The sequence below is a fragment of the Saccopteryx leptura genome, chromosome X (assembly GCF_036850995.1).
Source record: "Saccopteryx leptura isolate mSacLep1 chromosome X, mSacLep1_pri_phased_curated, whole genome shotgun sequence".
Classification (NCBI taxonomy): Eukaryota; Metazoa; Chordata; class Mammalia; order Chiroptera; family Emballonuridae; genus Saccopteryx; species Saccopteryx leptura.
The window spans coordinates 53,961,657-53,985,371 of NC_089516.1; the positions used below are offsets into that span (position 1 = coordinate 53,961,657).

A 23,715-nucleotide genomic window follows, 5' to 3' on the forward strand; every position below is an offset into this window, starting at 1 on the left:
TATTCTAAACCCCATTTTCCAGGATATCAGCTCACAATTCATAATCATTGAAGTATGCCTTGTGATCAAATGTTCTGACTTCTGTGATGATTGCTCGTGCACCACATACATTTGGTAATTGCCTATGTATATATCTACATATGTGACATTGCTGTCTGTATCAGCAGTATAGCTGTCAGTTTCTTTACTGAGTGTATGTGTGTTTTAACTATGTCCATCAGAGGAAGCACAGCACAACTAATGCAAAGTGATGTTAGACTGTTTGATACACAAGTCACATTCTACTTACTGCTTTAGTTTCCTTGATTCTAAAATGATAGTAATAATAATTATTAACTCATATGATTGTTGTGAGAGTAAAATATTTATTATATGTAAAGTTCTAGTTCCTGACATACAATTAGTACTATATAAGAATAAACTATCTTTATCATTGTTATTATTATTATACTAGTCCTCTTTTCCTTTGTTCTCTGTCATGAGTGGACAGCCTGTGTTTTGAGATGGTCTTGGTTTACATTATCGTCAAATGCTTAAACATTGTGTCTTTACAAGCACACAAATGTAGTCTGAGCTTTTGCCATGATGTTACCTATCAGGTTATTGTCATCTGCTCCTGGACCATACCATGCCATCTTATATCATATTTTCTTAAATATTTTACCTTGTCTATGTCTTAACATACTTGTAGGTGCATCACCATGTTTATCTGATAAAGTCACATACCATAATTTTCTGCCTGTGACAAAATTATGTATACTCTTGCAATGAGATTGCCATTTTCCATGTTATATAAATAAGTTTACATACCAAATTTATTTCCTTCTTCCTATTTTTAATAACTTTTTTTTTATTTTTCTGAAGCTGGAAACGGGGAGGCAGTCAGACAGACCACCATATGTGCCCGACTGGGATCCACCCTGCATGCCCACCAAGGGGCGATGCTCTGCTGCAACCAGAGCCATTCTAGCACCTGAGGCAGAGGCCATAGAGCCATCCTCAGTGTCCAGGCCAACTTTACTCCAGTGGAGCCTTGGCTGCGAGAGGGGAAGAGAGAGACAGAGAGGAAGGAGAGGGGGAGGGGTGGAGAAGCAGATGGGCGCTTCTCCTGTGTGCCCTGGCTAGGAATTGAACCTGGGACTCCTGCACGCCAGGCTGACGCTCTACCACTGAGCCAACTGGCCAGGGCTCCTTTTTCCTTTTTTTTTTAAAATTATATTTAAAAAATTAAATTTAACAGGGTGACATCAATAGAAGTACATAGGTTTCAGGTAAACATTTCTATAGCATTTGAACTGTTGATCATGTTGTATGCCCATCACCAAAAGTCAAATAATTTTGTCACTTTATATTTGTCTATATTCAATTCCCCTCCACATTCCACTTCCCCTGGTGACTATTACACTTTTATTTATGTCCATGAGTCTCAGTTTTATATCCCACCTTATGTGTGAAATCATACAGTTTTTAGCTTTTTCTGATTTACTAGTTTAACTGAGTTAATGTTCTCAAGGACCATCCATGTTGTAATAAAGGGTAATATGTCATCATTTTGTATCGCTGAATAATATTTCAAAGTACCACATCTTTTCTATTCAAATCTCTATTGAGGAACACTGGTTGTTTCCATGTCTTGGCCACTGTGAATAATGCTGTGATGAACATGGGAGTTCATGTGTCTTTGCATACCAACATTAATTTATTTTTGTGGGTAGATACCCAGTAGATGGATTGCTGAGTCATATGGTAGTTCTATTCTTAATTTTTTGAGGAACCACTATACTTTCTCCCATAATGGTTGTACTACTTTACATTCCCACCAACAGTGAATGAGGGTTCCTTTTTCTCCACAGCCTCTCCAGCACTTGTTATTATTACCTGTTTTGTTGATAATAGCCAATTGAAAATGTATGAGTTGGTATCTCATTGTAGTTTTGATTTGGATTTCTCTAATAGCTAATGAAGATAAGCATCTTTTCATGTATCTGTTAGCCATTTATATGCCTTCTTGGGAGAAGTGTCTGTTGAGGTCTTTTTCCCATTTTTAATTGCTTTGTTTGCTTGTCTATTGCTGAGCTTTGTGAGTTCTTTATATATTTTGGATATTAACTCCTTATCAGAGTTTTTGTTTATAAATATCATCCTCCATTTGGTTGTCTATATTATTCTTTTGTTGTCAGCTTCTTTTGCTGTGCAGAAACTTTTTATTTGATATAGTCCCATTCATGTATTTTTGCATTTACTTCCCTTGCCTTTATGGTCAAATTTATAAATTGTTCTCTACAGCCAAGGTCTATGAATTTGGGTACCTATGTTTTCCCCTATGGAATTTATTGTTTAAGATCTATATTTAGGTCTTCAATCCATTTTAAAGTAATTTTTGCACAGAAGGCCAGACTAGTCAAGTTTTATTCTTTCGCATGTGGCTTTTCAATTTTCTCATGACCATTTTTTGAACAGGCTTTTTTCCCTCCATTATGTGTTTTTGGCTCCGTTGTCAAAGACTATTTGTTCATATATATGTGGTTTTAATTCTGGGCTCTTGATTCTGTTTCATTGATCTCTATGTCTGTTTTTCTGCCAATACCATAATTTTTTTATTATCATAGCTCTATATTACAATTTGAAATCAGGTAGTGTTATACCTCTAGCTCCACCTTTTTCCCTCAAAACTGATTTGGCTATTTGGGATTTCTTATGGTTCCATACAAACCGTGTGATTTTTTGTTCATTTAAAAAAATACATTAGGATTTTAAAGGGAATTGCATTAAATTTATATATTGCTTTGGGGAATATGGCCATTTTAACTATGTCGATTCTTCCAATCCATGCACATGGCATATTTTTTTCATTATATTGTGTCTTTTTCAAATTCTTTCAATATTTTTTTGTAGTTTTCAGTAAATTAGTCCTTTACATCCTTTGTTAAGTTTATTTCTAGGTAATTTATTTATATATTTTTTGTTGTTGCAGTTGTAAAAGTGATTTTTTTTTTAGTTCATTTTCTGAATTTTTATCACTGGCATATAGGAAAGCAGTAGACTTTTGTATATTGATTTTGTATTCTGCAACTTTACTGAATTGGTTTATTGTTTCTAATAGTTTTTCAGTGGAATTCTTAAGGTTTTCTATATACAGGATATCATCTGCAAAAAGTGATACCTTTACTTCTTCTTTTCTGATATGGATGCCTTTTATTTCTTTCTCTTTCCTGATTGGTCTCATTAAGACTTCCAGTACAATTTTGAATAAGAGTGGAGAGAGTGGGCATCCTTGTCTTTTTCCTGATTATAGAAGAAAATCCATCATTTTTTTTATGATTTACTATGATATCAGCTGATGGTTTGTCATATATGCCCTTTATGTTGAGGTACTTTCCTTCTATACTCAGTTTACTGAGTGTTTTAAACATAAAGGGATGTTGTATCTCATCAAATGTCTTTTCTGCATCTATTGATAAAATCACATGATTTTGTTATTTATGTCATTGATGTGGTGTATTTCATTGATTGATTTCCATATGTTGTACCATCCTTCTGGTCTTGGGATGAATCCCACTTGATCATGATGTACTTTTTTAATGTATTGTAGTATTTGATTTTCTAGTACTTTGTTTTGGATTTTTGCATCTATATTCATTAGAGATATTTTGTTTGTAGTTATTGTGTGTGTGTGTGTGTGTGTGTGTGTATGTGTGTGTGTATTGTCTTTCCCAGGTTTTGGTATCAGGGTTATGTTAGCCTCATAAAATGTGTTAGAGAGTATTGCCTCATCTTTTATTTTTTGGAAGACTTTGAGAAAGATATGTACCAAATCTTCTTTGAATGTTTGGTAGAATTTATTAGTGCAGCCATCCGGACCTGGATTTTATTTTGGGGAGGTTTCTGATAGTTGTTTCAATTTCCTCCCTGCTTTTGAGCCTATTTAGTTTTTACACTTCTTCGTGACTCAGTCTAGGAAACTTGTACACTTTTAGGAACTTATTCATTTAATCTAGATTATTAAATTTTGTAGCATATAATTTTTCATAGCATTTTAATATTTTATGTTTGTAATGCCTGTGGTAATTTCTTCCTTTTCATTAAAAAAATTTTTTTCTTGAGAGGATAGAAAGCAGAGACAGACTCCCACATGTGCTCTGACCAGGATCCAACCAACAAGCCCCCTAGGGGGCGACACTCTGCCCATCTGGGGTCATTGCTTCATTGCAACTGGAGCCATTTTTTAGCACCTGAGGTGGAGACCATTGAGCCACCCTCAGTGTCCAAGGACAATTGCTTGAGCAAATTGAGCCATGGCTGCGGGAGGAAAAGAGAGAAAGAGAGAAAGAGAAAGAGAGAGAGAAAGATGGGGAGTGGTGGAGAAGCAGATAGGCACTTCTTCTGTGTGCCCTGACCATGAATTAAACCTGGGAGATCCAAACGCCAGGCTGACACTCTGCCACTGAGCCAACCAGCTGGGGCCCATTTTGTAAATATGAGTCTTTTCTCTTTTTTTTCCTTAATGAGTCAATCCATGATTTTGTAAATTTTATAGATCTTTTCTAAGAACTACCTCTTTGTTGTATTAATCTTTTCTATAGTTATTTTTTGTTCTCTATTTCATTTAGTTTATATCTAATTTTTACTGTATCCTTTCTTTTGCTGACCTTGGGTTTCCTTTGTTCTTTTTCTCGTTCCTTAGGATGTAATTATAGGTTGTTTTCTTGGGATCACTCTTGTTTCTTGATATAAGCCTGTAATGATATAAACTTTAGTCTTATTACTGCTTTCATGCATCCCAGAAGTTTATTTTGTGTTGTCATTCTTGTTTGTCTGTATATATATTTTGATTTCTTCTTTTATTTCTCCTTTGATCCAGTTATTTCTTAGAAGTATGTTGTTTAATTTTTACCATTTGTGGGTTTTTCTACTTTGTTTTTGCAGTTGAATTCTAATTTTAAACTGTAATGGTCATAAAATATGCTTGGCATAATTTTAATCTTTCTGAATTTGTTGATGTTAGTTTTGTGACCCAACATATGGTCTATCCTTGAGAATGTTCCATGCATACTGGAAAAAAAATGTACAATTTGATATTCTGGGATAAAGTGTCTTGTAAATGTCTATTGTATCCATTTGGCCCAGTGTGTCTTTTAAGGTTTGTATTTTTTTATTGATTGTGTTTGGATGATTGATTTAAAGATCTCAATGGTGTATTGAGATCTCCAAGTATGATTGTGTTTTTGTCTGTTTCTGTTTTTAGATCAGTTAATAGATGTCTTATATATTTGGTTCTCCATGTTTTGATACATATATATTAAGATGTGTTATGGCTTCTTGATAATATGTCCCCTTTATCATTATGAGATATCTATCTTTTTCTCTTGTTAACTTTTCTGTCTTGAAGCTGGCATTGTTAGATATTAGTATGGCTGCACCTACTTTTCTTTGGGTATCACTTGCTTGGAGAGTCTCTTTAAAACTTTTCCTTTAAGTCTACTTTTGTTCTTGCAGCTGAGATGTATCTCTTGAAGGCACCATATGACTGGGTTTTGCTTTCTGATCCAATCTGGCACTCTTTGTCTCCTTATTGGTGAGTCCAGTCCATTTACATTTAGGGTGATTATTAATGCTTGAGGATTTTCTATAACCAATTTATGTTTTATTTCCTAGTATCTCTGTGTCTTTCTTGGTTCTTCTGTTTTCTATTTTTGTCAGTTGTTTTTGCTTGGTGGGATGGTATTCCATAATTCTACCTCCATTTCTTCTTTTTTAAGTGATTTGATCAGTAGTGGCTCTTTTTTGTGCATTTTTACCTTTAGGTTATTAGAGAAAATTTTTTATATGTCCAAAGGTTTTTTGTCTAATGAGTGCTTTTGCACTTCATCCTCCTTTATTACTGTAGATGTTTCTTCTCTCCCTTTTTATGTTATTGTCACAACTTATCCTTGTTTTCATTGTGACCTTGTTGGAGCTTTTACTTTTAGTTTTGATTTGTTTTGTTTTTGTTTGTTTATGGCTGAATACCCTACTTGAGTATTTCCTGCAGTGAGGGTTTTCTGATGATAAATTTCCTCAACTTCTATATGTCTTGAATAGGTTTTATTTCTCCTTCATATTTGAAGGAAATGTTTGAAGAGTATAGTATTCTTGGCTGGTAATTCCTCTCTTTCAGTACTTTGAATGTGGGTCCACTCTCTTCTGGATTGTAGAGTCTTTGTTGAGGTGTCCAGTGATAACTTAATGAGCCTTCATTTGTATATTATGTTCTTCTTTTCCTTAGCTGCCTTGAGAATTCTTTCTTTGTCATTGATTTCTGACAACTTTATTACAATGTACCTTGGAGAAGGTATGTCTGGGTTGCAGTAAGTCAGGATCCTGTTTGCTTCCTGGATTCAAGTATCTAACTTTTTCCATAGGCTTGGGAAGTTCTCATCAATTATTTGTTTGAATAGGCTCTCCTTTTCCTTCTCCCTCTCTTCTTCTTTTGATATACCTGTTAGTCTTATATTGCTCCTTCTGATGGAGTCATACAATTCTTGTAGAACTCTATCATTTTTTAAAAATTCATTAGTCTCTTTCTTCTTCTCTTTATAACACCCATAGCTGCCTCTCTTTAATATCACTGATTCTTTCTTCTATCTGGCCCATTCTATTAGCTAAACTTTTTACCTCAGTTTTCAATTTATGTATTGAGTTCATCATCTCTGTTTTTAACATTTCAATATCCTTGGTGAAGTACTCATTTTGTTCATTAATTTGTTTTTAAGGCTCATTAAGTTGCCTATCAGTGTTTTCTCACATCTCACTGAGTATTTTCCGAACCTTAATTTTGAATTCTCTATTATTTATCTCCAAAGTTTTCATGTGACTATGTTTGCTTTCTGAAGATTCTTTTATTTATTTTTCTAAACTACATCTATTTCTTGTGTAGCCATGGTAGTTGATCTCTTCTTTCTTAATGACATTTGAGAATGGTATTGTTAAAGACTCTACAAAATAATCTAAAAAGTAAATGTTACAAATACTATAAAAAAAAACTTTTGAAAATAATGATAAGTAAAAAAGAACTCCCCCAAACTAAGAGCAATACCCAGAAAAACAAACAAAATACTCTCAAAAGTAAGCAAAAAATATACAATTAATGAAAATGAAATTCAAAAGAAAAAATAAAAATTTTTTCATTTTTCAGAGGTTTTTCCATTTTCTTCCATGAGGAGTCACTTCATGTTACAAGTTTTAGCTCTGTGAAATTCCTGGGCTGACCTTCACTGAGATGTTGATGTCACAATGATATAGGCATGTCTGTGGTTGTATTGGTGGGTGGGCATGTTGTGAGGGCTTTACAGCTTTAGTAATCGCAATACCAGGCCTCTAGGTTCTCCTCTTCACACCTCAAAAGACCAAGGAACCATACATAGAGCACCTCTGTTCTTCATGGAAGAGAGTGGCTCTGGAGAGTTAGCTGTTGTATCTGTCTCTGCCAGTCTACATACCCCAGGATGTGAGGGAGGCTAGATCTTGGAGGCTGGGGGCCTACACCTTAGTTTTCTGTCTGTGTTCTGAGTGAGTGATGGCTGCTGGAAGACAGTGGGAACACTGGCCATGACCCCTCATCTGCTACTGCTTTGGTTTAGTATCTCCCACTCTGCCTCTTAATCTCACTACTGCTCTTGTTAGAAGGAGATCCAGTCACTCTTGGCTTCTCTCCTCTCCAGAACCTCTGCAGACAAAGCCTGGACAGTCCAAAATTTCTTTGTCTCTGGAGGCCCAGCAAAAAACAAACAAAATTTAGTCACTCTGGGCTTCACTCCTTTGCACAGCCCCAGTGGACAAAAACCCAGACAATTCTGGGCCTCTCTCCTCTCCAGAGCAACAGGGAATGCATCTTATCTTCCATCTCCCTTCTCAACCCTTCCTACCTTTAGTCCATTTGGTGCACAGATCTTTTAGGCAAGCCTATGAGCACAGCTGGGGTTGTTTCACTGCATTATGTCCATTCAATTTGTTGAAATTTCAAGAGGAAAGTCAGCAGTATCTCTCATGCCACCATTACTCTGATTTCACTCACCATTTTCTTAATATGAACATTTAGATTATTTTTAAAGTTTCACTAATGTATTATATTTTGATAAATATCTTTGAAATTATTTTTTTGCTTCTATATATATTTTTTTCCTGTTCAGTAGACAGTAGATTCCTAGAAGTAGAGTTACAGATTCAGATCATTTTTTTTGGTAAGCTTTTTATTCATGTTGCCAAATTGCTTTTAAGGAAGTTTGCATAGATTTATGCTCTCACTGTCAGATATACATATGAAATTACTCTCTTGTCCTATATTAAACAAAATTACTTAGCATTTAAAAACTTTTGTTCATTTGATAAATGAAGGTATGCCTCAATTGTTTAATTCATTTTTTGAATTAATCTTAAGACTAAGTTTTAAAAAAATCAATATAATCAATATTATAATATTTTTGCATTTAACTGTACATATAACTTATTTTTCTAAATTGTAATTTAAAATACAGCTAATGCTCAACTTACAACCACAATTGGTTCTGACAGACCAGTCATAACACGATTTGGACGTAAGTTGAGTAGGCTATATGTACAGTACTGTGAAATGATGTTATAAAAATCTTTAAGTCATATTTTATCATAATTTTCTTTCATATTGTTATATATCATAATATAGACATCTTGGGAGGGGTTTGATGAAAAATATCCAAGACACAAAACACAAATTGCTGTACCGAGTCTGGGATAACAGTTGAAATGGTGCACGCAGAGATGGTAGTGCTGATGTAAGCTGGTCCACACTGTCGTACGCTCAGCTGGGCAACACTTGCGCTGCCAGACGCGGAGCAGTCATGGCTAGCGATTTTGGTCATAAAGTCTAATGGTCATAAGTTGCATAGGTTGTAAGTCGATCAATACCTGTATGAGATATAACACATATAAATATCATTTAAAAATGCACATTGTAAGTCAAACTAAAAAGCTTCTGCACAGCAAAAGAAACCACCAGAATAAAGAGGCATCTACCATAATATAAAAAATATTTGCAAATAGCAGGTATGAAAAGAGGCTAATATGCAAAATGTATAAAGAACTCATGCAACTTAACACCAAACAAACAAACAATCCATTTAAAAAATGGACAGAGGACCTGAACTGACACTTCTCTAAAGAAGACATACAAGTGGCCAACAGATATATGGAAAGATGCTCAACTTTACTAGTTACTAGAGAAATGCAAATCAAAACTGCAATGAGGTATCACCTCAATAGCCATTAGAATGGCTATTATCAATAAAACAGATAAAAACAAGGGTTGAAGAGGCTGTGGAGGAAAAGGAACTCTAATTCACTGCTGATGGGAATGTAAACTGGTATAGCCACTATGGAAAATGGTGTGAAGCTTCCTAAAAAAATTAAAAATAGAGTTACCGTATGACCCAGCAACCCATCTTCTGGGTATCTACTCAAAAAACTTTAAAATATCTATTCACAAACATATACACCCCTATGTTCATTGAAGCATTATTTATGATGGCCAACACATGGAAACATCTGAAGTGTTCTTTGCTAGATGATTAGATAAAAAGTGGTATATATATACAATGTGGTACTACTCAGCCATAAGAAAAGGAAAAATACTAACATTTGTGACAACATGGATAAATCTTGAGTATATTATGCTGAGCAAAATGTCAAACAGAAAAAGTTAAGAACCATATTATTTTATTCATATATGGTATATAATACTGAAAACAAAAAAAGAACAAACAAGAAATGCAAAAAGTCACACAGACAACAGTATGGTGGTTACCAGAGGGAAGGGGGTGGGCTTTATTAAAAGGTATTGGGGATCAAATATATGCTGATGAAATAAGACTTGAGGTCGTGAGCACACAATGTGGTATGCATAGTGTTGGGATTCAGCTGGTTCTCATTAGTTCAGCAGAACTGATACCTAATTTCTTGTTGAGTTCAGTGAACTGATTGTTAAAATGACACTTGTCATCAGGGTTCTCTCTAAGGTGGGGACCTGGGCAGCCACTCAATGTGGAAATCACAAACTTACATTTCTTACTTTTTTTAATGTTCATCTGTGCAAGAGCATATTCTAAGAGACCATAGTAATGTTCATTCTGTCCATAGGTGAAAAAAATTTGACGGAACTATGCTTGTGATATTTATTTATTCATTTAATAAAAATCATTATACCTTTGATGAAATACTACATTTTAATTCTCTCACATTTGTTACTTCAGTAAACAAACATATAACATAAAGAGAAAAAGTGCCAAATAACCAGGGGATGACAACTTGTATTGTTATTTTGTCAGTTATTATTTACTATTTTTCATTAATATTTCAATATTCTTATAACAATCTAGTTTTGTGTATTTCCTTTATTCTTATTTAAGTGTTAAATGCTTGAAATAATAAACTACCTTTTGGTATATCATTTTTATATATTAATACTTGAAACGGTCATTAGGGCAGTGAATGGTTGTTAAATTATTTGAATCTCACCACTGAATAGACAGATGATATATCATACAGCTGTACACTTGAAACCTATATAATCTTATTAGCTATTGCTACCTCAATAAATCTAATTTTAAAAAGTGCACTGTTTAAGAATAATTGTAAGTATAAAATAAACATCTATATAGCCACTATCCATGTCATGTTCTACAAATTGTGGGAACTCCTGAAAACTGGGTAATTAACCGATTTCTCATCTCAACCTTTTCTTTCCCCACTGGACATAACCACTATTCTAAATCTTGTTTTTCTTTATAGCTTTATCACATGAATTTTCAAATTAGCTTAGTTTAACCTTTTAAAAAATTTATATAAATGGAAGCATCTTGTGTTACGTTGTTCTTTGCTTTGTTTGCTTAACATTAGGTTTGTAAGGTGTATTCAAGATAAATTGTACTTTGTTCTGTTTCATTGTTGTTTGGTATTCTGTTGCATGAATATATCATTATTTATCCATTTTATTTTAAGATGGACATTAAGGTTGTTTCCAGTTATTTTTTAGAACAGTGTTGCTATGAATATTTTTTTATACTTAAAATTATCCTGGTGCATTTATACAAAGTTTCTTTAAGTTATGTCTATCTGTGGAAATGGGGAAATGATGGACAATGGGCCTGAGTATCATCAACCTTACAATCTAAGGCCAAACTGTTTCCCAAGGAAGTTGCACCATTTTCAAACTCCCACCAATAGTGTGGGAAAATTTCTTTTGCTTCATATCCTTGCTAAAGTTGGTGTTATAAGATTTTAAGATTTTTGTCAATTGATGAAAATGTAATGTGAGAACATGGTCCTAATTTTCATTTACATGATTTCAATGAAATATGCGCATTTCTTGAGGTTAATGACAATTTGGAGTGCCTCTTTTGTGAGTACCTCTTCAAGTTCTTTGTTCATTTTTGCTCTTGGGTTTTCTCTTTTTCTTGTGGTGCTATAGGAATTTTTAGTGTACTTTGGTTAATATTCCTTTACCAGATGTATGTACAGTGTTATACCAGAATATAACATTTTAAACTTGTTCTTTACATTTTTTCTTACCTCTTTTGATAAATGAACTTTTGGATTTTACTGTACTCTATTTTACCAATTGCTTTCTTTATGGTTAGCACATTTTGTACATTTAAAAATACTTTCTTCAAATTTGCGAAGAAGTACAATTCTACTATGTGGTATTTAGAGTTTTGACTTTCATAGATCTTTTGCGCAACTGTAATAAATTTTTATGTACTATAAGTAATATTCCACTTTAATTGTTGTGTAAAATATGAAAATAACCAATTGTCCTAGCAGGGGTTATAGAAAATTTGCTATTTACCAGGCAATTCTTCAGTGATACCTTAGTCATAAATCAAGTGTCCATCTATGTCTGGATTTGTTTCTGACCTCTCTGTTCTATTCTCTGTTCTGCCCCAATTGCAATTTTTCAAAACAGTCTTGATGTCAGTAGAGCAAGTAATTTTCACCTGTTCTTCTTTTAGACTTTAAAATGCTGTTCTTGGTCCTTTGTAATACCATATAAATTTTGAAATCAGCTTATCAAGACTAATTAATTAATTAATCAATTAAAATACATCTTGACAATATTGTGTTAAAGTTGTGTCTCTTCATTAATTTAGGTCTTTGTCATCTCTCTTAATAAAGTTCTATGCTTTTCCCCTTCAGAGGATGTTTACATTATTTGTTAGATTTATTCCTAGGCCTAGGTATTTCTTAATTTTATGTTCTTATAGATGTAGTGTTTAAAATTACTTATATGATTATTTATATTTAGAATTTTATTGATTTGTGGATATTAATTTCATATGTAGCTACCTTGATAAACTTACAAATTCTAAAAATTTATATATTGATTATCTAGGATTATATATATATATATATATATATATATATATATATATATATATATATATTTATATTTATCCAGATAATTCACATTTTGTTTCTTTCCAAACTTTATCTCTTTCCTCACTCTTTTCTTTTTTCTTATTGTTATTTTGTTCTACTATCTGTGTATTTCAATAGAAGGTAGAATAGGAGTTACTTCCTGTTTCTGATCACAAAGGGATAGTTTTAATAATTTCTTCCTCATATGTTGTTTTCTGTAGGTTGTTTTGTAGATACCTACCATATTAGATCCAATTTGAAATTTCCTTCTATTCTTACTTATATTGATATCACAACTTTCAATAATCTATTGTTGTTGAAGAGTTATATTAATTGATATTCTAATATTTAACTGACCTTGACTACCTAGGATAAACTCAATTTGGCCATAATGTATTATTTATTTTAGATATTGGATATAATTTGGTAAGTTTCTTCTGTAGTTTTGCCAGTGATTTTCTTCTCTCTTGCTGAAATTGTCAGGTTTTAATATTAAGGTTATGCTGACCTAGTAACACAAACTAGGGATAGTGTATCTTTTATTGTCTTGTGGATGAATTTACATATAATTTATATTGTTTCTTCCTTGAATGTTTAGCAAAACTCTGGTAAAGCTATATGGCCCTTAGTTTTACTTGTGGACAGATTGCTTACTAATATTTCAATTTCTTTACTGCTTATAGGGCTATTCATATTCTCTAATTCTTTCTTGTTTTAGTTTTTAAATTTTATTTAGAAAATTAACTTTAACTGGGTGACATTGATCAATAAAAGTATGTAGGTTTTAGGTAAACATTTATATAGCATTTGAATTGTTGATTATATTGTATACCTATCACCCAAAGTCCAATCATTTTGTCACTTTATATTTGTCCTTTTTTACACCCTCCCCTTCACCCCTTCTGTTCCCCCCTCTTCCCTTCCCTTTCCCCACATCACCTTTCCCCCTAGTAACCACTTCACTTTCATCTGTGTTCATGAGCCTCAGTTTTATATTCCACCTATGTGTGAAATCAGACAGTTCTTAGCTTTTTCTGATTTATTTATTTCACTCAGTATAATGTTCTCAAAGTCCATCTAAACGTCACCATGTCATCATTTCTTATGGCTGAGTAGTATTCCATTGGATATATGTACCACATCTTTCTTATCCAATCCTCTATTGAGGGACACTTTGGTTGTTTCCATATCTTGGCCACTATGAATAATGCTGCAATGAGCATGGGGGTGCATGTGTCTTTACATGCCAATGTTTTTGAGTTTTGGGGTAGATACCTAGTAGAGGGATTGCTGGGTCATATGATAGTTCTATTATTAATTTTTTGAGTTACCACCATACTTCCTCCCATAATAGTTGTACTTATTTACATTCCCACTGGAAGTGAATGAGGTTTCCTTTTTCTCCACAGCCTCTCCAAAACTTATTACCTGTCTTGTTGATAATAGCTAATCTAACAGCTGTGAGGTGATATCTCATTGTAGTTTTGATTTGCATTTGTGTAATACAATTTTTTTTGTGACAGAGACAGAGAGATTCAGAGAGAAGGACATATAGGGACAGACAGGAAGGGAGAGAGATGAGAAGCATCAATTCTTTGTTGCAGCACCTTAGTTGTTCATTGATTGCTTTCTCATATGTGCCTTGACTGGGAGACTACAGCCGACTGACCCCTTGCTTGAGATGAGCCCACGCTCAAGCAAGTGACCTCAGGGTTTCAAATCTGGGTCCTCTGCGTCCCAGTCCAATTCTCTATACACTGCGCCACCACCTGGTCAGGCTATTAAGTTATATATTTTTTAGGAATTTGTTCCTTTGGTCTAAATCTTCAAGTGAGTAGTCATAGTGTTATACAACTACACTCTTTTTATAAAACAACAACAACAACAATTGAATTTATTGGGGTGACGTGGTTAATAAAATTATATACTTTTCAGGTGTATAATTCAATAATATATCATCTGCATATTGTATTATGTGTTCATCACTTCAAGTCTCTTTTCATATTCACTTATCTCCCATTTTTCCTCTTCTAACTTTCCCCTACCCTTTTCATCTGGTAATCAACACACAATTGTCTGTCTTTATGAGTTTATTTTCTTTTCCTTAATCACTTCACCTTTTCTTCACCTAGCCCCAAAATGTCCTACTTAATGTTAGTTATTTCACCTTTGGCTTTCTTAATCATCTCTTTCTACTTCAAAAGTCATTATATATTCACATCTTTATTAATATTTTCTTTCTCTATAAGCTTATTTTGATCTTTTTTTCTAAGTGATTGGTATATATGCTTAACTCATTACTCTTTTTCCTTTTTAATATATACATATTAACCCTCATGGTTTGCCTTAAGTTCTGTTAGTTACATGCTGCAAGTTTTAAAGGTGGCTTTGTGATTTTACAATTAAAATGTTCTAATTCATATTTTGATTTTATTTTATTATGAGTAATGTATATTTTATATTGTTTCAATCATTTGAAATTTGTCATTATTTGCTTTAAAAGCTCATCAGTATATCTGTGAGATTAAAAATAATGTTTAATTTTACCATCAATAAGTGCAGTTATTCTATATATTTCCACTATGTAAGGTTTATTATTCATCTTGTTAAAATCTTCCATATCTGTTCTGATTTTAAAAATCTATTCAATTTTTCAATTTCTATAAGGGCTGTGTTAAAGTTTCCTACAATGACCACATAACTATATCTATGTTTCTTTGTAGTTCTTTTGATTTTAGCTTTACATACTTTGAAGCTGTGTTGTAAGACTTTATTATACTTCTCAGTAAGTTGGATCTTTAATTATATGGACTTTTCTTTATATCTAGTAAAAGCTTTGGATTAAAGTCTTTATTTCCTCAATTTTTAAATAATGTTTTGGCTAATATATACATAGCATATCTTTTTGTTTTTACTTTCAAATTTTCTCTTCCCTAATGTTTTAGAATAACTCTTATAAACTACATCATTATTTTATTTTATTAATCTAGAATGATAACCTTTTCATTTGAACTGGGCCCTTAATTCATTTACATAACATAATAATACTAATCTTGTATCTGAGTTTGAAACTATCATCTTTTCCTGACCTGTGATGGTGCAGTGGAAAAAGTGTCAACCTGGAATGCTGAGCTTGCTGGCTCAAAACCCGGGTCTTGCCTAGTCAAGACACATGTGGGAGTTGATGCTTCCTGCTCCTTCCCCCTCCTCTCTCTCTCACTCTTTCTCTTTACTCTGTAAAAGGAATAAATAAAAAATTTAAAAATATTTTTAAAAGAGACAGTCATCCTCTTTTGATGCTTTCCATATTGCCTGCCTATTTTATGTTCATTTTTTCTTTCATTTCTTTTATATTTGGATTGATAGTTCTCAAATCAGTTGATTTTTCTCTTCTTTGAGTATAGAAGATATAATGTCTGTTTCTATTTATATTTAGTGTGTGTGCTAGTAAGACATTCATTTTACTTTTTTTTCTTATTTTTATTAATTTTAATGCAGTGACATTGATTAATCAGGGTACATATGGTCAGAGAAAACATCTCCAGATTATTATGATATTTGATTATGTTGCATACCCCTCACCCAAAGTCAAATTGTCTTCCATCACCTTCTATCTGGTTTTTTTGTGCCCCTCCCATTCCCCCATCCCCTCTCTATCCTTCCTCGACCCCTCCCCACCCCCTGTTAACATCACATTCCTGTCCATGTCTCCGAGTCTCATTTTTATGTCCCATCTATTTATGGGTTCATACAGTTCTTAGTTTTTTCTGATTTACTTATTTCACTCCATATAATATTATCAAGGTTCATCCATGTTATTGTAAATGATCCGATGTCATCATTTCTTATGGCTGAGTAGTATTCTATAGTATATATATACCAAAACTTTTTTTTTTTTGTATTTTTCTGAAGTTGGAAACGGGGAGGCAGTCAGACAGACTACCACATGTGCCTGACCGGGATCCACCCGGCATGCCCAACGGGGGGTGATGCTCTGCCCATCTAGGGTGTCACTCTGTTGCAACCAGAGCCATTCTAGTGTCTGAGGCAGAGGCCACAGAGATATCCTCAGTGCCCAGGAAAACTTTGCTCCAATGGAGCCTTGCCTGCGGGAGGGGAAGAGAGAGACAGAGAAGAAGGAGAGGGGGAACAGTGGAGAAGCAGATGGGCACTTCTCCTGTGTGCCTTGGTCAGGAATCAAACCCGGGACTCCTGCATGCCAGGCCGACATTCTACCACTGAGCCAACTGGCCAGGACCTGTACCAAAACTTTTTAATCCACTCATCCACTGACGGACACTTGGGCTGTTTCCAGATCTTCGCTATTGTGAACAATGCTGCCATAAACATGGGGGTGCATTTCTCCTTCTGGAGAAGTTCTATGGTGTTCTTGAGGTATATTCCTAAACGTGGGATAGCTGGGTAAAACGGCAGTTCAATTTTCAATTTTTTGAGGGATCTCCATACTGTTTTCCAAAGAGGCTTCACCTGTCTGCATTCCCACCAGCAGTGCAGAAGGGTTCCCTTTTCTCCACATCCTCGCCAGCACTTATTCTGTGTTGTTTTATTGATGAGCGCCATTCTGACCGGTGTGAGGTGATATCTCATTGTGGTTTTAATTTGCATTTCTCTAATGATTAGTGATTTGAGTATTTTTTCATATGCCTATTGGCCATCTGTATGTCCTCTTTGGAGAAGTGTCTATTCATTTTTTCCCCCATTTTTTGATTCGATTGTTTGTCTTCCTGGTATTGAGTTTTACAAGTTCTTTATAAATTTTGGTTATTAACCCCTTATCAGACGTACTGTCAAATATGTTCTCCCATTGTGTAGTTTGTCTTTTTATTCTGTCCTTATAGTCTTTGGCTGTGCGAAAGATTTTTAGTTTGATATAGTCCCATTTGTTTATCCTGTCTTTTATTTCACTTGCCCATGGAGACAAATCAGCAAATATATTACTGCGAGAAATGTCTCAGAGCTTACTGCCTATGTTTTCTTCTAAGATGCTTATGATTTCACGGCTTACATTTAAGTCTTTTATCCATTTTGAGTTTATTTTTGTGAATCGTGTAAGTTGGTGGTCTAGTTTCATTTTTTTGCAGGTAGCTGTCCAATTTTACCAACACCATTTATTAAAGAGGCTGTCTTTACTTCATTGTATGCCTTTACCTCCTTTGTCAAATATCAGTTGTCCATAGAGCTGTGGGTTTATTTCTGGGTTCTCTGTTCTGTTCCATTGATCTATATACCTGTTTTTATGCCAGTACCAGGCTGTTTTGAGTACAATGGCCTTGTAGTATAGCTTGATATCAGGAAGTGTGATACCTCCCACTTTATTCTACCTTTTTAACATTGCTGAGGCTATTAGTGTTCTCTTTTGGTTCCATATAAATTTTTGGAATATGTGATCTATATCTTTGAAGTATGTCATTGGTATTTTAATTGGCATTGCATTGAATTTATAGATTTCTTTGGGTAATATAGACATTTTTTTTTTATATAGTTTTATTTTTTTAATGGGGTGACATCAATAAATCAGGATACATATATTCAAAGATAACAAGTCCAGGTTATCTTGTCGTTCAATTATGTTGCATACCCACCACCCAAAGTCAGATTGTCCTCTGTCACCTTCTATCTTGTTTTCTTTGTGCCCCTCCCCTCCCCCTATCCCTCTCCCATTCCCCCCTCCCCCCCCGTAACCACCACACTCTTATAAATGTCTCTTAGTTTCACTATTATGTCCCACCTACGTATGGAATAATACAGTTCCTGGTTTTTTCTGATTTACTTATTTCGCTTCGTATCATGTTATCAAGATCCCACCATTTTGCTGTAAATGTTCCATATATAGACATTTTAATGATGTTTATTCTTCCTAACCATGAGCATGGTATATGCTTCCACTTGTTTGTATCTTCCTTGATTTCTTTATCAATGTTTTATAATTTTCCAATTACAAGTCTTTAGTCTCCTTGGATAAATATACTCCTAGGTACTTTATTTTTTTGGTTGTAATAGTGAAGGGATTGCTTCCTTAATTTCTCTTTCTGACTGTTCATTGCTTGTGCATAAACATGCTTCTGATTTCTGAGTATAAATTTTATATCCTGCCATTTTGCTAAATTCATTTATCAAGTCCAGTAGTTTTTTGACTTAGACTTTAGGGTTTTCTATATACAATATCATATCATCTGCAAATAATGATAGCTTTACTTCTTCTTTTCCAACTTGAATGCATTTTATTTCTTCTTCTTGTCTGATTGCTGTGGCTAGGACTTCCAGGACTATGTTGAATAGGAGTGGTGAAAGGGGGCACCTTTGCCTTGTTCCTAATCTTAAGGGGATTGCTTTTCTTTTTTGCCCATTGAATATGATGTTTGCCATGGGTTTGTCATAGATGGCCTTTATCATGTTGAGGTATGTTCCCTGTATTCCCACTTTGTTGAGAGTTTTGATTATGAATGGGTGCTTGATTTTATAAAATGCTTTTTCTGCATCTATTGAAGTGATCATGTGGTTTTTATCCTTCCTTTTGTTTATGTGATGAATCACATTGATTGATTTGTGAATATTGTACCAGCCTTGCCTCCCTAGAATAAATCCCACTTGATCGTGGTGTATGATTTTTTCCATATATTGTTGGTTCCGGTTTGCTAATATTTTGTTCAGGATTTTAGCATTTAAATTCATCAGGGATATTGGCCTATAATTTTCCTTTTTTGTGTTGTCTTTGCCTGGTTTTGGAATCAGAATTATGCTCACCTCATAAAAGAAGCTTGGAAGTCTTCCTTTCTCTTGATTTTTTTGAAATAGCTTGAGAAGGATAGGAGTTAGTTCTTCTTTGAATATATGGTAGAATTCACTTGTGAAGCCATCTGGCCCAGAACTTTTCTTTGTTGGGAGTTTTTTGATAACTGTTTTGATCTCATTAGGTGTAACTGGTCTGTTTAGGTTTTCTGATTTTTCCAGATGTATTTTGGGAAGATTGTGTATTTCAAGGAATTTGTCCATTTCATCTAGGTTATCTAGTTTTTTGGCATACAGTTCTTCATAGTATTTTCTTACAATATTTTGTTTTTCTGTTATGTCAGTTTTTATTTCTCCACTCTCATTTCTAATTTTATTTATTTGATTCCTCTCTCTTTTTTCTTGGTGATTCTGGTTAAATGTTCATCGATCTTGTTTACCTTTTCAAAGAAGCAGCTCCTGGTTTCATTGATTCTCTGTATTGTTTTTTTAGCCTCTATGTCATTTATCTCTGCTCTGATCATTATTATTTCCTTCCTTCTACTACATTTGGTCTTTACTTGCTGTTCTTTTTCTAGTTCTTTTAAATAAAGGGTTAAGTTGTTTATTTGAGCTTTTTCTAGCTTCTTAAAGTGTGCCTGTAATGCTACGAACTTCCCTCTCCGTACTGCTTTCGCAGTGTCCCATAAATTTTGAGTTTTTGTATGCTCATTATCATTTGTTTCTAGTAATTTTTTTTTATTTCTTCTTTGATTTCATTCTTAATCTATTCGTCATTTAACAACCTGCTGTTTAGTTTCCATGTGTTTGAGAATTTTTCAGTTTTTTTGTTGTGGTTGACTTCTAGTTTTATGCCATTATGATCAGAGAAAGTGCTCACTATGATTTAAATATTCTTAATTTTGTTGAGACCACTTTTGTGCCCTAACATGTGATCTATCCTAGAGAATGTACCATGAGCACTTGAAAAGAATGTATATTCTGCTGCTTTAGGTTGAAAGGATCTGAAGATACCTATTTAATCGAGCTGATTTAGTGTGTTTTTTTAAGTCTGCTGTTTCTTTGTTAATTTTCTTTCTTAAGGATCTATCTAGTGATGATAGTGGGGTATTAAAATCCCCTACTGTTATAGTATTGCTATTGATCTTGCCCTTTATATCCATCAAAATCTGCTTTATATATTTAGGTGCTCCTATATTAGGTGCATAGATATTTATAATAGTTATATCTTCCTGTTGGATTGCTCCCTTTATCATTATGTAGTAGCCTTCTTTATCTCTTACTATATTCTTTGTTTTAAAGTTCATTTTGTCTGATATACGTATTGCTACCCCAGCTTTTTATTATTTCTTTTCTTTTTTCTTTTTTTTTGTATTTTTCTGAAGCTGGAATGGGGAGAGACAGTCCGACAGACTCCCGCATGCGCCCAACCGGGATCCACCCGGCACGCCCACCAGGGGGCGACGATCTGCCCACCAGGGGATGGTGCTCTGCCCCTCTTGGGCGTCGCTCTGTTGCAACCAGAGCCACTCCAGCGCCTGGGACAGAGGCCAAGGAGCCATCCCCAGCGCCCGGGCCATCTTTGCTCCAGTGGAGCCTTGCTGTAGGAGGTGAAGAGAGAGACAGAAAGGAAGGAGAGGAGGAGGGGTGGAGAAGCAGATGGGCGCCTCTTCTGTGTGCCCTGGCCGGGAATCGAACCCGGGACTTCTGCACACCAGGCCAATGCTCTACCACTGAGCCAACTGGCCAGGACCTTTATTATTTTCATTTACATGAAATGCTTTTTTTTTTTTTTTCATCCTTTTACCTTCTATGTGTACCTTTTGCTTTAAGGTGTGTCTCTTGTAGACAGCATATGTATGGGTCATGATTTCTTATCCATGCAGCTACCCTATGTCTTTTGATTGGATCATTTAATCCATTTACATTTAAGGTTATTATTGATATGTTGTTGTTTATTGCCATTTTATTCTTTAAAGCTGTATTCCTCTTTTGCTATATTCTTTTCCCATTTTGATCTGTTTATACCATGCCCCTTTAAATTTCCTGCAGCATTGGTTTGGTTGTAATGAATTCCTTGAGATTTTTTTTTTTTTTTTTTTTTTGGTCTGGAAAGCTTTTTTTTTTTCTCCTTCAATTTTAAATGATAGCCTTGCTGGATAAAGTGGTCTTTGTTGTATGTTCTTGTTCTGCATTACTTTGAATATTTCTTGCCATTCCCTTCTGGCCTCAAGTGTTTCTGTTGAGAAGTCGCATGTCATCCTTATCTGGGCTCCTTTGTAGGTGATAGTCTTCTTTTCTGTAGCAGCTTTTAATATTTTCTCTTTATCACTTAGCTTTGGTATTTTAATTATGATGTGTCTTGGTGTAGATTTCTTTGAGTGTCTCTTTAATGGAGTTCTCTGTGCTTCTTGAACATGTGAGAGTTTCTCCTGCATTAATTTAGGGAAGTTTTCAGCTATGATATCATTGAACAAAGTCTCTATCCCTTGTTCTTTCTCTTCTTCTTCAGGAACTCGTATGATGCAGGTGTTATTTCTCTTCATGTTGTCACAGAGCTCTCTTAGTGTTTCCTCAGACTTTTTGAGTCTCTTTTCTCTTTTCTGCTCTGCTTCCATGCCTTCATTCAACTTGTTCTCCAACTCTCTGATTCAATCCTCAGCTTCATCCTTACTGTTTTTAATTAATTCCTTTGTGGTCTTTATTTGTGATATTGTATTTGTCATCTTCAACTGATTTATTTTTAATATTTTAATATCCTTTTTTATACTTTCTATTTCTTTATTTAAGTGTTCATCGGGACCATGCATTGTTGTTCTAAGATCCATAAGCATCCTAAGAATCATTATTTTAAACTCTGCATCCTGAAGTTTGGTTATTTCCATATCACTCAGTTTATTTTATGGAGGTTTTTCTTGTGGTTTCATTTAGATTGTACTTTTATGTCTTCTTATTATGTCTGTTTGTTTTGGTGTGTTGTTTATAGAGCTGGTTGAGTCTAGGCTTGGTGTTGTCTGCCTCCAATTTTCAGTTTTGTTATTTCTAGGTCTTTTTGGGTTGGCTTCAGCTTTTGTTTGTAATCCACTGTCAGATTTGGCTTTTCTAAAAAAGAGCTGCTTTGACGTTTTGATATGTTTTTTACTTCCTCAGTTTTCTTAACAGGGTGGTAGTCTTGTTTACTGATATTTGCAGAGGGCTTATTTGAAACTATATACAGGAATTTTGGATGTAACCTGAGACTCTGAAGGCCTGATCTTCCAGTTACTCTTTCCAGGGATGGGGTGTTTTCTCAGCTTCAATAGTGGAAGGTGTATTTCAGATCTCCATGGAGACTTGAGTTACTGCCCCTCCTTTTCACTTCTTGTTGTCAGCTGTGTCTTGTTGCACTGATTGGAGCTGAAGAGATATCTGGAAATGGGTCACCCTGAACCACTTTAATCATGTATTGTGTGGAAGGATAAACCTCTCCCCCAGCTTTGGCCACCTCCAGCACTGGATGAGTTCGCTTCTCAGGTCATGGCATGCATTTCTCTGCCCCTAACTGTCTGTCTCTCCCCCCTTTCCTTTTGGAAGACAAGGTAGTCCTTTCCACACACCTCAGTCAAAAGAAAGGTCAAGGAAAGGACAGAGGTCTCCTGAGGCCCAGCACTGGGGCTTGTGCCCACACAGTGTTCCCAGGTCTTGGAAAGTTCTAGAGAGTGCTCATATTTTTTTTCTTCACAGTTGAAATATCGTTAAGGTTTTGGGTTTTTTTTTTGTATTTTTCTGAAGTTGGAAACGGGGAGGCAGTCAGACAGACTCCCACATGTGCCCGAGTGGGATCCACCCGGCATACCCACCAGGGGGCAATGTTCTGCCCATCTGGGGCATCGCTCTGTTGCAACCAGAGCCATTCTAGTGCCTGGGGCAGAGGCCATAGAGCCATCCTCAGCGCCTGGGCCAACTTTGCTCCATTGGAGTCTTAGCTGTGGGAGGGGAAGAGAGAGACAGAGAGGAAGGAGAGGGGGAGGGGTGGAGAAGCAGATGGGTGCTTCTCCTGTGTGCTCTGGTCAGGAATCGAACCTGGGACTCCTGCACGCCAGGCCGATGCGCTATCACTGACCCAACTGGCCAGGGCCTCTTTAAGGTTTTTGATTATTATAATAATAAGTAAAACTTACTCACTGCAAAATTTGAAATGATTCAAGTTTATGTGAAATAGCCAGGGAATTTCCTGTGCCATCTCAACCAATGAAGTCAACTACTCTTTAGAGCTAGTTGGGTTTATGTCTAGATATTTTTTAATTTTTTTAATTTTTCAATTAAATTTAATGGGATGACATTGATCAGCAGGAGTACATAAGGTTTTGGCAAACATCTCTATAGCCTTTAAGCTGCTGACTGTGTTGCATGCTCACCACACAAAGTCAAATCATTTTCCATCATCATATATTTGTTCTTCCTTTTTCCCATGCCCCCACCCTCTTCCCCAGGTAACCATTTTACTTTTATATATGCCCATGTGTCTCAGTTTTATATCAGACCTATGTGTGAAATCAT

At 34.9% G+C, this 23,715-nt stretch overlaps 1 protein-coding gene across 3 annotated transcripts in view; it reads left to right on the plus strand.

The window, feature by feature from the left end:
* The window catches only part of GABRA3 (gamma-aminobutyric acid type A receptor subunit alpha3), a 449,120-nt gene that overhangs the window by 65,829 nt on the left and 359,576 nt on the right, over window positions 1-23,715 (plus strand). Inside the window, exon 1 of one of the 3 annotated variants that reach the window (XM_066357177.1) lies at window positions 5,534-5,575. The exons of the other annotated variants lie outside the window; for them this stretch is intronic. The gene's annotated coding sequence lies outside the window, so the exon portion shown is untranslated. Of the gene's footprint in view, window positions 1-5,533; window positions 5,576-23,715 lie in introns of those variants that run through there. 3 annotated transcript variants of the gene reach the window in all.